Here is a 22,484-nt window from a genome sequence, read left to right as displayed (position 1 = left end):
GAGGCCTGGTCTCAGACCAAGCCGTGGGGGCGTTGACCCCCGAAACCCTCTCCAGGTAAACTCAAGGTATGTATGTATGTATGTATGTATGTATGTATGTGTATATATATATATATATCATATATCTCTATTCTTTCAGAGTGGTTCTTTTGCATATATATATATATATATATATATATATATATATATATATATATATATATATATATATATATATATATATATATATATATATATATATCCTACCTCTCTCCCATCCTTTTCTAATATTTCTATCCTTACCCATCCTTCTTCCTTACCCATCTTACCAAAGCTCTGGTCAAGAAGTGAAGTGATTATATATATATATATATATATATATATATATATATATATATATATATACAGTGGAACCTCTACTTACGAGTGCATCCATGTGCGAGTTTTTCCAGATACGAGCAGCTGCTCGGTTGATTTTTTGCTTCCAGACGCGAGCAAAATTTCCAGATGCGAGCGAGCCTCAAGGGAGGTTAATTGACACTGGTGAGGGGACTCTTGCTCTTGATCTAGGGAATTGGATCTCAGTTGTTTGTTGGACTATTTTATTGAAACTTGGGCAATGTATGATGAAAAGATGCTTCTTAACATACACCAAAAATGAAAGAAATCGGACCATAAATAATGGAGCTCACTTCTCAGCCTTAGCAGTATATTTTCGTATGGATTTTATGGTTGTATTCTCCTTTTATTTGGTCTCATGTGATAGAATGGAAGATATACTACAAAAATAAATATGATTTTAATTGGTTTCATGATGAAAAGTACCTTGAAATTGAGCTTAAAATAGCAGAAATGTTCGATTCTTTGGCGACATCAGTGGTAGACATCATGAGGTAGCAGCGGCAGACAACATGAAGCAGCAGTGGCAGACAACATGAAGCAGTGACAGACAACATGAGGTAGCACTGGCAGACAACATGAAGCAGCAGTGGCAGACATCATGAGGGAGCAGTGGCAGACAACATGAAGCAGCAGTGGCAAAGTGTAGCATTAAGAGTGTAGCAATTAAGTCTAGCATTAAGAGTGTAGCACTTATAAGTCACTCTGTCTGACTATTTTGGGTTATCCTAGGTTCTCTACACATATAGTCAGGAGCAGGAATGGCCGCTGTGGTGGCCCTATAAACCCCAACAACAATGGCTGCTGTCATCACCACTAGCCACATATGTAATGACAGGTATTTTATTCATTCTAGTGTATATATCATGTTTCCATGTTATTAATATTGTTTAGTATGTCATATTACATGAATTGTGACAAATAAATAAGCTGTAAAGATAATATTAGGGAAATTATTAAAGTATTTTCTCATGCCTGAAATTCCACTGGAACAAAGTAATTCCATTTCAATTAATTTAAATAAGGAAATTTGACTGCAAACGAGCAAATCCAGATGCGAGCAAGGTCATGGACTGGATTAAAACTCGTAAGTAGAGGTTCCAGTGTATATATACACTGTGTATGTGTGTATGTATGTGTATATATATATATATATATATATATATATATATATATATATATATATATATATATATATATATATATACAGTATATACAGATGGGGTCCACCTCTGGTGTAAATTGTGGGACCCATAGCCTCAGAGAAGTGGATAAAAAGGCTTCAAGGAAGAATATTTGGATTTCTTCCTGAAGCCATTTGAATATACAGTGGAACCTCAAATATCGAACTTTCTTCGGTCCAGAAGGCTGTTCGAGTGCCTTTACCAAATGAATTTATTCCCATCAGGAATAATGTAAATTAGATTAGTCCATTTCAGACCCTCAAAAATACACTTATAAAAGCACTTACAAAAATACATTTACATAATTGGTCGTGTTGGGAGCAGTTCGATTTTTGAGGTTCCACTGTATATATATATATATATATATATATATACACACCTACCATCCGACTTATGACCTGCTCGACTTACGACCTGCTCGACTTACGACCACTCGACTTATGACCGTGTTTTTTATGCCAAATTTCTGGGAAATAAACAGCTTTTTGTGTTGTACAAAGTGTTTATCCTAAACCTTACAATATAAAATACAGTACTAACAGCATAAAAAGTAAAGTAAAACGTGAAATACCAAAATAAATCAATAAAATAAAGTCATTACAAAAATGTTTTGTTGATATTCAGTAGTAAAGTTCAACTTACGACCATTTCAACTTACGACCGGTTTCTCGGAACCGAACTCGGTCGTAAGTCGGATGGTAGGTGTATATATATATATATATACAGTGGACCCTCAACCAGCGATGGCATCGATTAACGATAAATCTGACTAGCGATACATTTTAACGCAAAAATTTTGCCTCAACTAGCGCTTAAAAACCCGACCAGCGCTATTCGTTCCGTACCATACACGTCCACTTTGGCCTGAGCGCGCCTCACTTGTCCCTTGGTGCCAGTGTTTACAAGCCAGCCAGCCACCGCGGTCGCTTCCAAACATACAACAACTGGAACATTTCATATTATCACAGCCTTTGTAGTGATTGCACCTGCAAAATAAGTCACCATGGGCCCCAAGAAAGCTTCTAGTGCCAACCCTACAGCAAAAAGGGTGAGAATTACTATGGAGATGAAGAAAGAGATCATTGCTAAGTATGAAAGTGGAGTGCGTGTCTCTGAGCTGGTCAGGTTGTATAATAAACCCCAATCAACCATCGCTACTATTGTGGGTAAGAAAACGGCAATCAAGGAAGCTGTTCTTGCCAAAGGTGCAGCTGCTGCTGCATCACAGTCAGCTGTTGTTGCTGCTGCACCACCATCAGCTGTATTACTCAAAGATGTGGATTGAGTGTTGTTTGTGTGACTTAACGTGAAACAATTACCGAGAAACGATTAACCCCGGAGGGTTAGCCACCCAGGATAACCCAAGAAAGTCAGTGCATCATCGAGGACTGTCTAACTTATTTCCATTGGGGGTCCTTAATCTTGTCCCCCAGGATGCGACCCACAACAGTTGACTAACACCCAGGTGAACAGGAAAAAATGCCTGGAACTAGTGCTCATATTGGTGAGGTTAGTGGGGAGGATGTGGAAGAGTTGGTGGAGGAGGACAATGACGAACTAACCACTGATGAGCTGCTAGAGCATCTTCAACAGTAAGAGGCCACACCCGAGGAAACTGCTTTGAAGGAGGGGAGAGAGAAATTGAAGAAGTTGCCTACTTGAAAGATTAAGGAAATGTGTGCAATGTGGCTTAAAGTGCAAACCTTTTTTGATGAAAATCACCCTCGCACAGCTATTGCAAGCCGTGCTGGTGACTATTACACAGACAATGTTGTGAAACACTTTAGGATAAAGGAACGAGAGGTACAGGCCTCTATGGACAGATATGTTGTGCGACAGAAGTCCAGTGACTCTGAAGCTGGTCCTAGTGGCATTAAAAGAACAAGGGAAGTAACCCCAGAAAAAGACTTGCTACCTCAAGTGCTAATGGAAGGGGATTCCCCTTCTAAACACTAACAAGATGAACGGTCTCCCCTCCTCCCATCCCATCAGTCATCACCAGATCTTCAATAAAGGTAAGTGTCATGTAACTGTGCATGTCTTCTTCAGTTTGTGTGTATTAAAATTAATATTTCATTTAGTAAAAAATTTTTTTTTCAATACTTTGGGGTGTCTTGCACGGATTAATTTGGTTTCCATTATTTCTTACGAGGAAAATTAACTTGACTAACGATTATTTCGATTAACGATGAGCTCTCAGGAATGGATTAATATCGCTGGTTGAGGGTCCACTGTAGTAGGTTGGTAGACAGCAACCGCCCAGGGAGGTACTACTGTCCTGCCAAGTGATTGTAAAACGAAAGCCTGTAGTTGTTTTACATGATGGTAGGATTGCTGGTGTCTTTTTTTGTCTCAAACATGCAAGATTTCAGGTACGTCTTGCTACTTCTAGTTACACTTAGGTCACACTACACATACATGTACAAGCATATATATACAAACCCCTCTGGGTTTTCTGCTATTTTCTTTGTAGTTCTTGCCCTTGTTTATTTCCTCTTATCTCCATGGGGAAGTGGAACAGAATCCTTCCTCTGTAAGCCATGCGTGTTGTAAGAAGCGACTAAAATACCGGGAGCAAGGGGCTAGTAACTCCTTCTCCTGTATAAATTACTAAATTTGAAAAGAGAAACTTTTGTTTTTCTTTTTGGGCCACCCTGCTTCGGTGGGATACGGCCAGTTTGTTGAAAGAAGAAAGAAGAATATATATACAGTGGACCCCCGGTATTCGATATTAATCCATTCCTGAGAGCTCATCGAATACCGAAAATATCGAAAAGCAAATAAATTTTCCTCATAAGAAATAATGGAAATCAAATTAATCCATGCTAGACACCCAAAAGTATGAAAAAAAAAAATTTACTACATGAAATATTAAGTTTAATGCAATAGAATAATTAAAATAACAACAATAACAATAGAATAATTGACACTTACCTTTAACCCTTTGACTGTCGCAACCCCCAATCCTGAGGTGTCTCCTGGTGTCGCAAAATTTAAAAAAAAAAAATTATTTTTTCTTATGAAATAATAGAGAATCTTTTCCCGATTGTAATGACACCAAAAAACGAAATTTGATGGAAAACTGATGGAATTATGCTCTCGCGAAGTTAGCGACCTCGGCGCTGTTTACAAATCGGCGATTTCGCCCACTTTGAGCCCTATTTTCGGCTAATTCTATTGTTCCAGTCGCCCAAACTCATAGCTATTTCTTTAGAACTCCATTTTTTCTATCGATTGAGTACAAGAAACTGCCCATTTACCGATTTCAACTACCTAATAATGTGGTCAGAAATTTGCAATTTGGCCAATTTCACGAAAACTAAAAAATATGACAATTTCAAAATAAGGTCCAGAATGAACAATGCAGACATTCCTGGCTCTAAAATAACATTTTCTTTGCTCATCAGTCATGTCTCCAGGCCCCTCTGATATTACTCTTGCTTTCTATTTTGAATTTTTATTCAAACAAAAAATAGAAGACTTACTGTTATGCAGACTACTGCAATACTGTAATAATTGTATAAATAACATCAACCCATTCATGACTGCATATTAGAATGGCTAGTTGGACATTTATTGGACAATGGCATCATTTGTTTACTTTTGAACATTGGCAAAAATCAAACATTTCCCCTACTTTGAGCTCCATTTCTTGGTTCTTTTTATAGTAAAATCAATCAAAATCACCTCTATTTCTATAATATGTTTTCCATTCTATCAAATGAGACCAAGAAAACGAGAATACAACCATAAATACTATACGAAAATAGACCACAAAGTCGGCATTTTAATTAAAAAAAACGGTCGGAGTTTTTTTTTTCTCATGCACTGCCTGCTCCAGGATTTTTTTTATATGGTGCACACTGACCACACAGACCCATTCTCTCACATGTGGGCCTACCAGCTTTCTCCTGCTTGATTTGAAGCCGCTAGAATTTATGAGTATAAATACGTCAAACATGGTACCTCGTAAGACGTATATATACGGCCGCGACAGTCGAAGGGTTAATGAAGATCTGGTGATGATTGATGGGATGGGAGGAGGGGAGAGGTGTTAGTGTTTAGAAGGGGAATCCCCTTCCATTAGGACTTGAGGTAGCAAGTCATTTTCCAGGGTTACTCCCTTCTTCTTTTAATGCCACTAGGACCAGCTTCAGAGTCACTGGACTTCTGTCGCACAACATATCTGTCCATAGTGGCCTGTACCTCTCGTTCCTTTATGACATTCCTAAAGTGTTTCACAACATTGTCAGTGTAACAGTCACCAGCACAGCTTTCAATAGCTGTGTTAGGGTGATTGTCATGAAAAAAGGTTTGCACTTTAAGCCACATTGCACACATTTCCTTAATCTGTGAAGTAGTCAACTTCTTCAATTTCTCTATCCCCTCCTCTGAAGCAGATTCCGCAGGTGTGGCCTCTTGCTGTTGAAGTTGATCTAGCAGCTCATCAGTGGTTAGTTCTTCATTGTCCTCCTCCACCAACTCTTCCACATCCTCCCCACTAACCTCCAACCCCAAGGACTTCCCCAATGCCACAATGGATTCCTCAACTGGCATAGGCTTCTCAGGGTTAGCCTCAAATCCTTCAAAATCCCTTTTGTCTACACATTCTGGCCACAGTTTTTTCCAAGCAGAGTTCAAGGTCCTCTTAGTCACTCCCTCCCATGCCATACCTATAAGGTTTATACAATTGAGGATATTAAAGTGATCCTTCCAAAACTCTTTTAGAGTCAGTTGAGTTTCTGTGGTCACTACAAAGCACTTTTGAAACATAGCATTTGTGTACAGTTTCTTGAAGTTGGAAATGACCTGCTGGTCCATGGGCTGCAGGAGAGGAGTGGTATTAGGAGGCAAAAACTTGACCTTAATGAAGCTCATGTCCCCAGAAAGTCACTCTGCCAAGTCTGTAGGATGACCAGGGGCATTGTCTAATACCAGGAGGCACTTAAGGTCTAATTTCTTTTCAATTAGGTAATTTTTCACAGTGGGGGCAAATGCATGGTGTAACCAGTCATGGAAAAAGTCCCTAGTGACTCATGCCTTACTGTTTGCCCTCCACAGCACACACAAATTAGCCTTGAGGACATTGTTGGTCCTGAACACTGGGAGTTTCAGAGTGATACACCAATAAAGGCTTCACTTTACAATCACCACTAGCATTGGCACACATCAACAGAGTAAGCCTGTCTTTCATAGGCTTATGTCCTGGGAGTGCCTTTTCCTCCTGAGTAATGTAGGTCCTGCTTGGCATTTTCTTCCAAAACAGGCCTGTTCCGTCGCAATTAAACACTTGTTCAGGTTCCAAGTCTTCACTGTCTATGTAATCCTTGAATTCCTTCACATATTTTTCAGCTGCTTTTTGGTCCGAACTGGCAGCCTCACCATGCCTAATCACACTATGTATGCCACTACAATTCTTAAATCTTTCAAACCAACCTTTGCTGGCCTTAAATTCACTCACATCAGCACTAGTTGCAGGCAATTTCTTTACCAAATCATCATGCAACTGCCTAGCCTTTTCACAAATGATCGCTTGAGAGATGCTATCTCCTGCTATCTGTTTTTCATTTATCCACACCAATAACAGTCTCTCAACATTTTCTAACACTTGCTGTCGCTGTTTCGTAATCACAGTTGCACCTTTTGCAAGAACAGCTTCCTTGATTGCCATTTTCCTGGTCACTATAGTAGAGATGGTTGATTGAGGTTTATTATACAACCTGACCAGCTACGACACACGCACTCCACTTTCGTACTTTGCAATTATCTCTTTCTTAATTTCAATAGTCATTAGCACCTTTTTTCTCAAAGGGTTGGCACTAGAAGCTTTCTTGGGGCCCATGGTGACTCATTTTGCAGAAACAAGCACCAAAAACAGTGATAATGTGGAATGTACCGAATGTATCCTTAGATGCGCGCACACTGGCTGGCTTGTAAACACTGGCACACACGGGGGAGTTCAGGCCACATGTGGACACGTCTCATACGAATCGTATCGAATACCGGGTTTTCAATCGGATACCGAGGGTCCACTGTGTGTGTATGTGTATATATATATATATATATATATATATATATATATATATATATATATATATATATATATATATATATATATATATATATATATACAGTGGACCCCCGGTTAACGATTTTAATCCGTGCAAGAGGGGTAATTGTTATGCAAAATAATCGCTATGTGAATGAATTTTCCCCATAAGAAATAATGGAAATCAAATTAATCCGTGCAAGACACCCAAAAGTATGAAAAAAAAAATTTTACCACATGAAATATACATTTTCCCACACACAAAGAGAAGGATACATGCACAATAGTAGAGTAGTACATGCACAGTATATATTGTGCATGTACTAGTCTACTAAATGAAGAATAAATGACACTTACCTTTATTGAAGATGCAGCAATGACTGATGAGACACTGTGTCCTGGGAGTGCCTTTTCCTCCTGAGTACTGTAGGTCCTGTTTGGCATTTTCTTCCAGAACAGGCCTTATCACACTGTGTATGCCACTACGATTCTTAAATCTCTCAAACCAACCTTTGCTGGCTTTAAATTCACCAATATGAGCACTAGTTCCAGGCATTTTTCCCTGTTCACCTGGGTGTTAGTCGACTTGTGTGGGTTGCATCCTGGGAGACAAGATTAAGGACCCCAATGGAAATAAGTTAGACAGTCTTCGATGACACTGACTTTTTTGGGTTATCCTGGGTGGCAAATCCTCTGGGGTTAATTGTTTCTTGGTATTCTCAATAAGCCACACCAACAACGGTGCTACAGCAGCAGCAGCAGCTGACAGTGCAGCAGCAGCAGCAGCTGTACCACCAATAGTAGCGATGGTTGATTGGGGTTTATTATACAACCTGGCCAGCTCGGAGACATGCACTCCACTTTCATACTTATCAATGATCTTTTTCTTCATCTCTATTGTAATTCTCACCCTTATTGCTGTAGGGTTGGCACTAGAAGCTTTCTTGGGGCCCATGGTCACTTATTTTCCAGAAAAAGCACCGAAAACACTGTAATAATACGAAATATTCCGATTGTATGCTTGGATGTTACCGCGGAGGCTGGCTGGTAAACAATGCCACCGGCGGAACATGTGAGCGTGGCTCAGGCCGCACATTGGACGCGTCTCGCACGAAAATCGGTAAGCGGGTTTTTAAGCGGTATGCGAGGCAAAATTTTTGCAATTAAAGTAAGCGGTATGCGAAATAATCGCTATGTGATGCCATCGTTATGCGGGGGTCCACTGTATATATATATATATATATATATATATATATATATATATATATGTATATGTATATATATGTATATGTATATATACACATATATATATATATATATATATATAATATTTATATATATATACAGTGGACCCTCGACCAGCGATATTAATCCGCTCCTGAGAGCTCATCGTTAATCGAAATTATCGTTAGTCGAGTTAATTTTCCCTATAAGAAATAATGGAAATCAAATTAATCCGTGCAAGACACCCAAAAGTATTGAAAAAAAAAAATTTTACCACATGAAATATTAATTTTAATACACACAAACTGAAGAAGACATGCACAGTTACATGACACTTACCTTTATTGAAGATCTGGTGGTGATTGATGGGATGGGAGGAGGGGAGAGTGTTGATGGTGTTAGTGTTTAGAAGGGGAATCCCCTTCCATTAGGACTTGAGGTGGCAAGTCCTTTTTCGTGGTTACTTCCCTTCTTCTTTTAATGCCACTAGGACCAGCTTGAGAGTCACTGGACCTCTGTCGCACAACATATCTGTCCATAGAGGCCTGTACCTCCCGTTTCTTTATGACATTCCTAAAGTGTTTCACAACACTGTCAGTGTCACAATTAAACACTTGTTCAGGTTTCAATTCTTCACTGTCTATGTACTCCTTGAACTCCTGCACATATTTTTCAGCTCCTTTTTGGTCCAAACTGGCAGCCTCACCATGCCTTATCACACTATGTATGCCACTACGATTCTTAAATCTCTCAAACCAACCTTTGCTGGCCTTAAATTCACTCACATCACCACTAGTTGCTGGCATTTTTCTAATTAAATCCTCATGCAACTTCCTAGCCTTTTCACATATGATCGCTTGAGAGATGCTATCTCCTGCTATCTGTTTTTCATTTATCCACACGAATAACAGTTTCTCAACAACTTCTATCACTTGCGATCTCAGTTTTGAAAACATAGTTGCACCTTTGGCAAGAACAGCTTCCTTGATTGCCGTTTTCTTGGCCACAATAGTAGTGATGGTTGATTGGGGTTTTGTGTACAACCTGGCCAGCTCGGAGACACGCACTCCACTTTCATACTTAGCAATGATCTCTTTCTTCATATCCATAGTATTTCTCACCCTTTTTGCTGTAGGGTTGGCACTAGAAGCTTTCTTGGGGCCCATGGTGAATTATTTTGCAGGTGCAATCACTAAAAGGGCTGTGATAATATGAAATGTTCCGATTGTATGCTTGGAAGCGACCGCGGTGGCTGGCTGGCTTGTAAACACTCGCCAAAAGTGGACGTCTCAGACAGAACGAATAGTGTTGGTCAAGTTTTTTAGCGCTAGTCGAGGCAAAATTTTTGCGTTAAAATATATCGCTGGTTGGATTTATCGTTAATTGATGCTATCGTTGGTCGAGGGTCTACTGTATATATAAATATATATACATATATATATATATATATACATATATATATATATATATATATATATATACATATATATATATATATATATATATATATATATATATATATATATATATTATCCATTGTATTCATGTTTATGTTTTTTTCTGTAAATGTATTTTGTTTATTAATAAATGTTCACATAGAATAAAAAATATATAGGGGGTGGTAGGAGAAGAAAATATTCAAACAGCTCCGGGGAGAACCTTGAGTTTTCCCTGAGGTACGTTTATTGTCTTCTCTGAGGATGAGGGTCCCCATTGCAGCTATAGAGGTGGTACTTCCCTATATATTTTTATTATTATTATTATATATATATATATATATATATATATATATATATATATATATATATATATATATATATATATATATATATATATATATATATATATATATATATATATATATATTTATTTTAAATTTCAGATGTATAACCAGATTATCAGTATCAAAGTTACTGTTATGGTTTGGAAGTGCCTCTCAAAATGCTCTTTCTGTACTACACACTAAAATGTAAAATAAACATCAGAATTATCAATTCAATATCAGGGAAACATTACTGCTCTTCAAATTCAATATTAAAATGGCGAGTCTCTTATTTTTTAATTAGGCTCATACAGTGGACCCCCGCATAACGATCACCTCCGAATGCAACCAATTATGTAAGTGTATTTATGTAAGTGCGTTTGTACGTGTATGTTTGGGGGTCTGAAATGGACTAATCTACTTCACAATATTCCTTATGGGAACAAATTCGGTCAGTACTGGCACCTGAACATACTTCTGGAGTGAAAAAATATCGTTAACCGGGGGTCCACTGTATTATGGTATTGAAAAAGGAAACTCACAAAGGTTATGCCTAACAATGAAGTTAACTTATCATTGTGAGTACAGTTTGGTGTGCAAGACATACACTGCCATTGTTTGTAATACCATAATTTTTTATTTTTTTCCTTTGTTTAGAATCTATATACAGCCTCTCCTTACTTAGCAACGTACTCGATTACCAACGACTCGGACTTATGATGGGCTCTCTAACCAGTATACATACCTAAATAATGTATATTAGAGCTGATTTCCTCTATTCTGTTTATTACAATATACAGTACACTGTTGTATAAACATTTAAAAAATATAAGAAATGTTATAAAAAGTGCAAAGGTGACATTAAAACAACAGCAAAGATGGTTGACACAAACTCACTACCATTATAGTATGCTCCTCACTTAGTGACGAATTCATTTACCGACGGTGTCTTAGGAATGGGACTCCATCTTTAAGTGAGGAGAGGTTGTATTGCATTTTTAACCATACAGGAGGCATCGTAAATATGCAGGTATAAAAGTAAGTGTTTATCAAAACTATTTGCTTGACAGTTTTGAGAAGTGCAAGGGCAACTTTTGTATGGAAGATGGTGTCCCTGGCCAAACTGCCAGAGACAAAGACTGGCTAAGTGATTGTGATCTACTGTACTTGCAAACTGGCTTGTAAACTCAAAGGACTTAAATCCAATAGAGAACATTTGGAACCTTATTAATTGTAAGCTTTGTGGCATGGAAGTGACCTCTAACTACGAAGTCTCAAGTACCAGTAAGCAGGTATGGGAAGGTATTGACCCATCTATCCTCCATAAGTTTGCCTTATCAGTGCCTTAAGGAGGGCATCATGAGGAAGGAAAATCTTACAAAATGCTAGTTTTGGTGAGGAACCTAAATGTATTTTAGAATTTTATTTCCAAAACAATAGTTTATGGTGAGAGGTCTTGTTGTGTTTGATCTGTATGCGAGTGCATATTTATGACACCTACTGTATAATTTGCTTTCTAAATTTTCTTGTTTTATTTTTGCTAATTTAACTGTCTTTTCAAAACCTGATACTGTATTACAATATAACATACATTAAAAGCTTCATATATACAGCACAGTAGTAATTTCCTAGATAGTTGTTGTTGTACTTGAAAAATTTCATTCATGGAACAATTACATTTCAACTTGTATGACTTCAATTCCTTAGACTTTTTATCACAAGCAGTCCTCTCACCATCACAACACCTCTGCAAAACACTCTTGAGTGATTCAACTTTTTACTTCCATCATGAATAATGATAGTATCTCCAACTTTACCTCTCAAAAACTTGGTGGCCCAACACTTTGAACACTCGGTAATGACTGCATTAAACTCCACACTTCAATTAAAGTTAAAAAAAAAAAAACTCATTGCAAAGTGGGAAAGTGGAACACATGTGTCTGAAATTGATTAATCTAATTTACATTATTTCTTATTGGAAAAAGATTCAATATTCGTATAACTCACTATTTGAACAAACTCCTGAAACCAATTAAGTTTGAATTCTGGGGTACCACTGACTTCAATTTTTCCTGCTCCAGTATTCCCTCGAGAACAATAAAAGTTACCCTCACATTTTTCAAGAAGACAAATTCCAGGGTGATAAGCTTTAACCATGTAGTGTGTCACAAACTATTTCAGATGACATGAAGAATCAATCCATATTTATTTATTTGTAAATTTCTATGTACTACAGTATAAATTACTGAAAATTGATTTTCATCATTTTCTTTTTACATATTATTTACAAGTGCTGAAATACAATACAGTACTTCCAAATTTAATGTTTACTACAACAGTTCAAAATATATTTCTGTATGCTTTACAGTGCACCTGATTTAAAAAAAAAAACTGATGACATAATACAGCACAAATTACAACTTCACATCTTTATATAGCACTGAAAAATCATTACAATTCTGATTTACAATTCTTACATTCCATGACTTCTAATAAACTTCTTAAATCAGTGGTAGAATACCTCCAGCTATAAGAGGTGGATATAAAATGAAGTAGCAGGGAGTTTACCCAAGCTGCACCAGGCTAGATGCTACCATGTAACACCCTCTGCTGCCATCAGCAACAGCCTGGTCAACCAGGCAAGAACCAGAGAAGCCTGGATCTGGACTGGGCTGCAGGAGTATGAGAACTTGTAAAATCTATCAAAGATATGGTATCCCTGTAAATTTACATACACTGGTACTCCAACTATGGCAAGAAATAACAGCCTGGCTGATCAGGCCCTGATCCACCATGAGGCCTAGTCAGACAGGGCCGTGGGGGCATTGACCCCCGGAACTCTCTCCAGGTAAACTCCAGGTTCTGCCTTACAAGAAAACCCAAAACACTTTATTTACTGTAGATAACCAGCCATTAAATGACCAAGGTCATAAAATGGAGAAGGGGGGGAGGGGGATTAATAATACCTTTACTCAAATAACTAAATTTTTACATAACCCCAGGAAAAAGATGGGTATATTTTCTGGTTTTACAGATGGGAGTAAACCAGATTTCTTCTGCATCAACAGTCAACACATGCAGTGTTTTCATGTCCAGATGACGGGGCTCTGGTGGCCTGGTGGCTAAAGCTCTTGCTTCACATGGCGAGGGCCTGGGTTCAATTCCCAGCCAGAGTAGAAACATTGGGCGTGTTTCTTTACACCTGCTGTCTATGTTCCCCATCAGTAAAATGGGTACCTGGGTGTTAGTTGACTGGTGTGGGTTGCATCCTGGGACACTGACCTCATTTGCCCGAAATGCTGAGCATAACAAGGGGCTTTCTATATAGTAGTATGTCATTGATGTCAGCTAGGCCTGTATACCATGTACATGTACTTGCAGTAAATAAAGATTTTTATTATTATTATTATTATTATTATTATTATTATTATTATGCATAAATTATCACCATGGGAGTCCAAAATCTAATTAACAGATGGGACTAAAATAACTGTTTCATGCACAACAGTCAATATATGCAGCATTTTCATATCCTCTGTATCATCAGGGCTAAAATGTGAGGATACTGTTAATAATATTTATGTACAAATTGTTTATCACCTCAGGAATCAGAGGTTCTGATTATAGCTACTTCAGGTTTATATATGGTTGGTAAGGCTTCATGCATTAGTCATAAATGCACTGAAAAATATACAGAGAATGATGATGAAGTAGATCTCATGTATCAAAAACCCTCCTACAAAGACAGGGCGAATACAGTGAATTTGCACTCAGGAAAGACCAGACTTAATTGGAATGTGACTAAGGTGTATAAATGAAAAGAAGGAATAAGTGAAGGTGATATACATAATATACTGAAAGCATCTAACCAAGACAGCACTCACAGCAATAAATGCAGGTAGGTCAAATTTAGATTTTGAAAGTATATAGAAAAGTACTGGTTAGGCAATAGAATTGCAGATGAATGAAACGAACTCCCTGGCAACATCACTAATGTGAGAACTTTGGGTAGATTGGATGGGTATATGAGTGGGTTTGGTAGGTGTGAGTTGGACTTGCCTAACATAGGCCAATAGGTCTATTGCAGTGCTCATTCATTCTTATATTTTTAGAGTACATAATTTGTACACACTAAGACTCCTACTTCTTTAAATTCCATTACTACTACTACTACTGCTGCTATTACTTTTACTTCTACTGTTACTACTACTACTACTGCTATCACTACTACTATTACTACTGCTGCTACTACTTTTACTTCTATTACTATTATTACTACTACTATTACTTCTACTATTACTACTACTATTATTATTGCTACTACTATTATTTTTGCTACTACTATTATTATTGCTACTACTACTACTTCTATTACTATTAATACTACTATTACACTACTACTATTACCACTATTATTACTATTAGTACTACTATTATTCAAATTCAAATTCAAATGTTTATTTCTTTGTATAGGTTACAATGTGTGGTTTGCATATTGTAAGAAAATTACAAAATAAAGTACTTATTACAAAGAAGGCCACTAACGGAGATAAAACACTTCAATTACTGGAAGCGCTTCAAGTTCCTGAACCTGTACTCCCTGGAATGCAGGTGAGAGAGATGTATGATTATATACACCTGGAAAATCCTAGTGGGACTAGTACCGAACTTGCACACGAAAATCACTCTCTCCGAAAGCAAAAGACTCGGAAGACGATGCAACATCCCCCCAATGAAAAGCAGGGGTGTCACTAGCACGCTAAGAGACAATACAATAAGTGTCAGGGACCCAAGACTGTTCAACTGCCTCCCAGCATATATAAGGGGGATTACCAATAGACCCCTGGCTGTCTTCAAGCAGGCACTAGACAGGCACCTAAAGTCGGTACCTGACCAGCCAGGCTGTGGCTCGTATATTGGATTGCGTGCAGCCAGCAGTAACAGCCTGGTTGAGCAGGCCCTGTTCCACCATGAGGCCTGGTCACAGACCGGGCCATGGGGGCATTGACCCCCGGAACTCTCTCCTGGTAAACTCCAGTATGCCTAGGTATGCCTAGGCATTTCGGGCAGACTAATACTACGTATTTCTTACTCTATACTGACAGAGGTTATGAATCATACTGGTATTAAAGTGAGGTAGCTAGATTTACAAAAGTGAGGTTCAACATATTTAAAATTTAACAATTAGTTTATTAATTAATGGGAATGATCTCATCTTGGCATGATCCAGGTTCTATTAAAGCTCCTAGAATGGAGTGTCTTAGACAACCTTATGACTAGCTTTAGAATCATGTAGCAAAAGCTAGATTCAGAATTTTATGTTGACAGTCATTAGTCACAGATATCAGAGGGAGCATGAACACGGGGGTCGTCCCACAGTTACTAAAAACAACAGACATAGCCCCACTCCACAAAGGGGGCAGTAAAGCAACAGCAAAGAACTACAGACCAATAGCACTAACATCCCATATCATAAAAATCTTTGAAAGGGTCCTAAGAAGCAAGATCACCACCCATCTAGAAACCCATCAGTTACACAACCCAGGGCAACATGGGTTTAGAACAGGTCGCTCCTGTCTGTCTCAACTATTGGATCACTACGACAAGGTCCTAAATGCACTAGAAGACAAAAAGAATGCAGATGTAATATATACAGACTTTGCAAAAGCTTTCGACAAGTGTGACCATGGCATAATAGCGCACAAAATGCGTGCTAAAGGAATAACAGGAAAAGTCGGTCGATGGATCTATAATTTCCTCACTAACAGAACACAGAGAGTAGTCGTCAACAGAGTAAAGTCCGAGGCAGCTACGGTGAAAAGCGCTGTTCCACAAGGCACAGTACTCGCTCCCATCTTGTTCCTCATCCTCATATCCGACATAGACAAGGATGTCAGCCACAGCACCGTGTCTTCCTTTGCAGATGACACCCGAATCTGCATGACAGTGTCTTCCATTGCAGACACTGCAAGGCTCCAGGCAGACATCAACCAAATCTTTCAGTGGGCTGCAGAAAACAATATGAAGTTCAACGATGAGAAATTTCAATTACTCAGATATGGTAAACATGAGGAAATTAAATCTTCATCAGAGTACAAAACAAATTCTGGCCACAAAATAGAGCGAAACACCAACGTCAAAGACCTGGGAGTGATCATGTTGGAGGATCTCGCCTTCAAGGACCATAACATTGTATCAATCACATCTGCTAGAAAAATGACAGGATGGATAATGAGAACCTTCAAAACTAGGGAGGCCAAGCCCATGATGACACTCTTCAGGTCACTTGTTCTATCTAGGCTGGAATACTGCTGCACACTAACAGCACCTTTCAAGGCAGGTGAAATTGCCGACCTAGAAAATGTACAGAGAACTTTCACGGCGCGCATAACGGAGATAAAACACCTCAATTACTGGGAGCGCTTGAGGTTCCTAAATCTGTATTCCCTGGAACGCAGGAGGGAGAGATACATGATTATATACACCTGGAAAATCCTAGAGGGACTAGTACCGAACTTGCACACGAAAATCACTCACTACGAAAGCAAAAGACTTGGCAGACGATGCACTATCCCCCCAATGAAAAGCAGGGGTGTCACTAGCACGTTAAGAGACCATACAATAAGTGTCAGGGGCCCGAGACTGTTCAACTGCCTCCCAGCACACATAAGGGGGAATACCAACAGACCCCTGGCAGTCTTCAAGCTGGCACTGGACAAGCACCTAATGTCAGTTCCTGATCAGCCGGGCTGTGGCTCGTACGTTGGTTTGCGTGCAGCCAGCAGCAACAGCCTGGTTGATCAGGCTCTGATCCACCAGGAGGCCTGGTCACAGACCGGGCCGCGGGGGCATTGAACCCCGGAACTCTCTCCAGGTAAACTCCAGGTAATTACCACAATAATATTACTATTACTATTGCTACTACTATTACTACTCACAAAACCGTCATAAAACGACTGCAAACAACCCAGGGAACGGGTGGGACTTGAACCATGACAAGTTTGCCCTAAAGCTCAGAGGCTAGTAAGTTTTATTATTTTATTTGCTGGGAATAGATAAACCTGTATAGGCTATACAACACCTGGGAAAGGGGAGATAAACAAGCATCATTTAAATGGCGGGGGCATGGTAGCCCCAATTCCTTGCATCAAGAACCTTTTACCAGCATATTGGCGACTCCTCGAAGGGTTAAATTCGTGACGGTGAGTCAATCTTAGTGACACAGTGACCAAGTCTCTCAAGGTTCAGTCTTACTACTTAAATAATACACCATCTGCAGCTATTTTGTTAGTAAACCCGCTTGTGTGCTTCCCTCAAGTGTTCTTGTATAATAGATAACCAGAAATTGAGGATAAATGAGGTAAATGCAAATAAGATAAATGTAACTTACCTGTAGGAAGTATGAGATATAGTGCGTGTGGAGACGTGTTTACAAGAACACAGCTGTTTGTCAGCTGGTGAGTAACTTAGTGACCAGGTGGCACCACCTGCCACACACACCACACCATGGTAAAGTATTCTCTATGGCTATATATTATGCAAATATCGCGAACAAGCGGTACAAGATGCAAAAATAACCACGGGGGAAGTTGAATGATAGCTCTAGGCCTTTCATGTTGCAATCATCAGGAGCTTGCAATGTTGCAGAAAAGAGGAGGTCCAAGCAACAAGACTGGAAAATATACCAGATCTCATCTTCACTAATAATGATCTGATACGAAATGTAACAGTATCATAAACATTACACTCAGATCACAACATAATAAGAGGTACAGACATGCATGCACAGGGCTCCTGACCAGCATAAGGTGATCAGTTATGAGGGAGCCTTCACCAAATTCTACTTCAGTAACAAAAACATACAATGTGATCAAATCAACCATGTTCTAAATGAAACAAGCTAGGACGATATCCTAAACAACATGGATCTGACCCCTTGGCTAGAAAGAATTAACTCTGTGGCACATTTCTTTAAGAAAAAAGAAGAGAAGATGTGAACTAGAAAGAGAGATGTTTCCTATACAGGCGAAGGCGAAGAATCACAGACCTGTAGAAAGGAGCCAATATATCTGAAATACGAAAGGAGGCACTAGTCGGAGAAATAGCAAATATTGAACTTGAGCTTAAGGAATATTGCTGCACACTAACAGCACCTTTCAAGGCAGGTGAAATTGCTGACCTAGAAAATGTACAGAGAACCTTCACGGCGCGCATAACGGAGATAAAACACCTCAATTACTGGGAACGCTTGAAGTTCATGAGCCTGTACTCCCTGGAATGCAGGCGGGAGAGATACATGATTATATGCACCTGGAAAATCCTAGAGGGACTAGTACCAAACTTGCACACGAAATCACTCACAACGAAAGCAAAAGACTCGGCAGACGATGCAACATCCCCCCCCCCAATGAAAAGCTGGGGTGTCACTAGCACGTTAAGAGACAATACAAAAAGTGTCAGGGGCCCGAGACTGTTCAACTGCCTCCCAGCATACATAAGGGGGATTACCAATAGACCCCTGGCAGTCTTCAAGCTGGCACTGGACAAGCACCTAAAGTCGGTACCTGACCAGCCGGGCTGTGGCTCGTACGTTGGATTGCGTGCAGCCAGCAGTAACAGCCTGGTTGATCAGGCTCTGATCCACCATGAGGCCTGGTCACAGACCGGGCCGCAGGGGCGTTGACCCCCGGAACTCTCTCCAGGTAATCTTACAGGAGACAAGAAACTCAGAAAGAACTTAAAGCCATAAATGAAATTGAAAGAAACCCAAAATATTTCTTTTCTTATGCAAAATCTAGGGCAAAAACAACATCCAGTATTGGACCTCTGCTCAGATAAGATGGGACTTAAACAGATGACAGCAAAGAAATAAGTGAGATATAGAAGTCCCAATATGACTCGGAGTTTTCTGAGCCGCTAACCAGACTAAACTATTTTTTTGTGACCGAGTCTCAAAATTTGGTTAAATAAAAAAAAATCTCTGATATTATCAGAGGGAGTATGGACATAAGGGTCACCCCACACTCACTAAAAACAACAGACATAGCCCCACTCCACAAAGGTGGCAGTAAAGCAATTGCAAAGAATTACAGACCGATAGCACTAACGTCCCACAAAAATCTTTGAAAAGTTTCTAAGAAACAAGATCGCCATCCACCTAGAAATCCATTAATGTATTATTATTATTTAATGGTCCAAATCGGATCGGAAGGTCGTCATAAGTTTCTTTCTTCTATGTGCAATTATCTGTATATGGTTTTGTTTGATATATCATATTGCTGGTTCAGTTACGTTAGGGAGATAAGATTTTTTTTGACAATAGGTTTAAATCGATTGGAAGATAGGGTACCATTCAATCCTTCAGGCAATGAATTCCAGATCTAAGGGCCTCTTATGCTCATCGAGTTTTTCTGTTGGTAAGATAAGATAAGATTTCGTTCGGATTTTTAACCCCGGAGGGTTAGCCACGCAGGATAACCCAAGAAAGTCAGTGCGTCATCGAGGACTGTCTAACTTATTTCCATTGGGGTCCTCAATTTTGTCCCCCAGGATGCGACCCACACTAGTCAACTAACACCCGGGTACCTATTTGCTGCTAGGTGAAAAGGACAACAATCAAATCAAATCAAAGTTTATTCTCTATAAGGAATACAATGCGGGGTTTACAGATTTTGGTTATTGTGTGGTTTACATGTAATAAAATACTAATTACAGAGGTGGCCACTAGAACACCTAGCATGGCTAGGAATTTCGGGCAGACTTAGAATAATTCTTAACTCTAAATTATTATAAATTGTGGAGTAAGTTGACTAAATTCTAAGTGACTAAATACTAGTTTGTGAGTTTAGCAATGTGAATGCTTTTGTTTTGTTTTGGTAAGATAAGATAAGATTTTGTTCGGATTTTTAACCCCGGAGGGTTAGCCACCCAGGATAACCCAGGAAAGTCAGTGCGTCATCGAGGACTGTCTAACTTATTTCCATTGGGGTCATCAATCTTGTCCCCCAGGATGCGACCCACACCAGTCGACTTACACCCAGGTACCTATTTGCTGCTAAGTGAACAGGACAACAGGTATAAGGAAATGTGTCGAAATGCTTCCACCCGCCGGGAATCGAACCCGGGCCCTCCGTGTGTGAAAAGGGAGCTTTAGCCACCAGGCCACCGGACATGGGATAAATAAGCTAAGATTTTGTTTGGATTTTTAACCCCGGAAAGTTAGCCACCCAGGATGACCCAAGAAAGGCAGCGCGTCATCGTGGGACTGTCTTAATTTCCATTGGGGTCCTCAGTTATGTCCCCCAGGATGACACACTAGTCGACTAATACCCAGGTACCTAATTGCTTGCTAGGTGAACGAGGACAGTAGGTGTAAAGATTCCCAGTGTTTCCACCTTTACCGGTAAGGGATTGAACCACGGGCACTCTTGTGTGCGAGGTTCTTTGTCTCGTGTTATACCTGTGTGTTATGTTGCAGCTATCAAGGAAAATTTTTAGAGGAGGTTTTACGTTGGGATTTAATGTTATACATATATAGTAGGCACAGTAGTATGAATTCATATTTTGTATATTAAGTAAATTCCAGCTTTTGAAGAGTGTGGGAGTGTGTTAGGTTAGGTTAGGTAAGGTTCGTCAGGAAACAGGACAAATGTTTCCTGACGCGGGTCTTAGTCAGATGATGACCCGCCTTTGGAGCTTTTGGTCATCTGACCGAGGCCTTCCGCTGGCTTACCGGTCCACCCCTTTAAAAATTATGGTCATTTATAACCATTGTTATATAGGGAGTGTGTTGTCTTGCACTAGAATGGGAGATAAGTCGAGTGTGGCTGTCTTGCTCACTACAGCATCAGTAACATATTTCCCCCACCCTTTGCAACCTTAATTAGGTGAGTACAGGGTTTGACAGGGTTAGGGTAAGGGTTCCTAACTTTGTTTACATGCTAAGAGCTGTTACCTACATCAGCTCATTTGAAAGGCTTTTTATTTTTATGAGACATACAAGTAGGGAACAGGGTGAAGTTGGAGCCATCTGAGGACCAGCAATTTCATTTGGTCAACTGACTTTATTTCGTTGATATCATTATGCTGTACGAACAGGTTCCAGACTCGAGTCATCCTGGGAATAGATGATCTCAGATGAAGTGCTGTTCTGGAGAAGGGTTAAGTCAGAGTGAACTTGTTGCTTGCTGCCCGTCTTGTTGTGTAGCTCACTTCTCGCTGGCCTAGGAGTGGAGCCAAGTGTGGTATTTTGACGATATTGACTTTGTACATAGCAGTAAAGCCACCTACATCCCTCCAGTGTTGAAGGCTCTGCTGAAATGAAAGATCTATCCAGGATAGGTCCAGGTAAGAGATGAGCCTTCTTGCTCTGCTCTGTACTCTGTCAAGTAGCCGCAGATGAGATGGGGGCAGGCAATCCAAGAAAGTGGAGCATAATATGTGAGCGTACTTGTGCCTCGTACAGAATCTTGCAACCTCTACTGTCGAGCAGATGCGAGATACATCGAAGTGCTCTAAGATTCTTGGCCACCTTGTTTAAAAGATTTACAACGTGGTTCTTCATGTCAGTTTGGAGTCAGATTTCACCCCAAGGATATCAACTTCGTCCCCGGGTACCATCACTCTCCAATTCATACTTACTACTGTTCCGGTATTACCATCATGGTGCCTAGAGACCATCATCATTTGTTTTCTCAGGAGCAAATGTTACCTGCCATCGGTTTCCCCTGGCTGATATAGCTCTTAGCTGGTGATTGATGTAGCTTAGAGCAGCTGGCATTTCCTCTCTTGGATAAGTAAATCTCAGAGTACAGTCGTCTGCATATGCATGGGATTCTGGGATGAGATGGTCATTGAAGTAGACATTCCATAGCAATGCCTAAGCACA

At 39.6% G+C, this 22,484-nt stretch overlaps 1 protein-coding gene across 1 annotated transcript in view; it reads right to left on the bottom strand.

Moving 5' to 3' along the window:
- Positions 1–18,116, bottom strand: part of EndoA (SH3 domain containing GRB2 like, endophilin-A) — a 388,245-nt gene extending 370,129 nt beyond the window's left edge. The window contains exon 1 of the mRNA XM_070084141.1: positions 17,988–18,116. The gene's annotated coding sequence lies outside the window, so the exon portion shown is untranslated. The remainder of the gene's footprint in view (positions 1–17,987) is intronic.
- Positions 18,117–22,484: the final 4,368 nt, after the last annotated feature.

The sequence above is a fragment of the Cherax quadricarinatus genome, chromosome 11 (assembly GCF_038502225.1).
Source record: "Cherax quadricarinatus isolate ZL_2023a chromosome 11, ASM3850222v1, whole genome shotgun sequence".
Classification (NCBI taxonomy): Eukaryota; Metazoa; Arthropoda; class Malacostraca; order Decapoda; family Parastacidae; genus Cherax; species Cherax quadricarinatus.
Note: the sequence above shows the minus strand (reverse complement) of the source record. Positions and strands in the feature narration are given on the sequence as shown.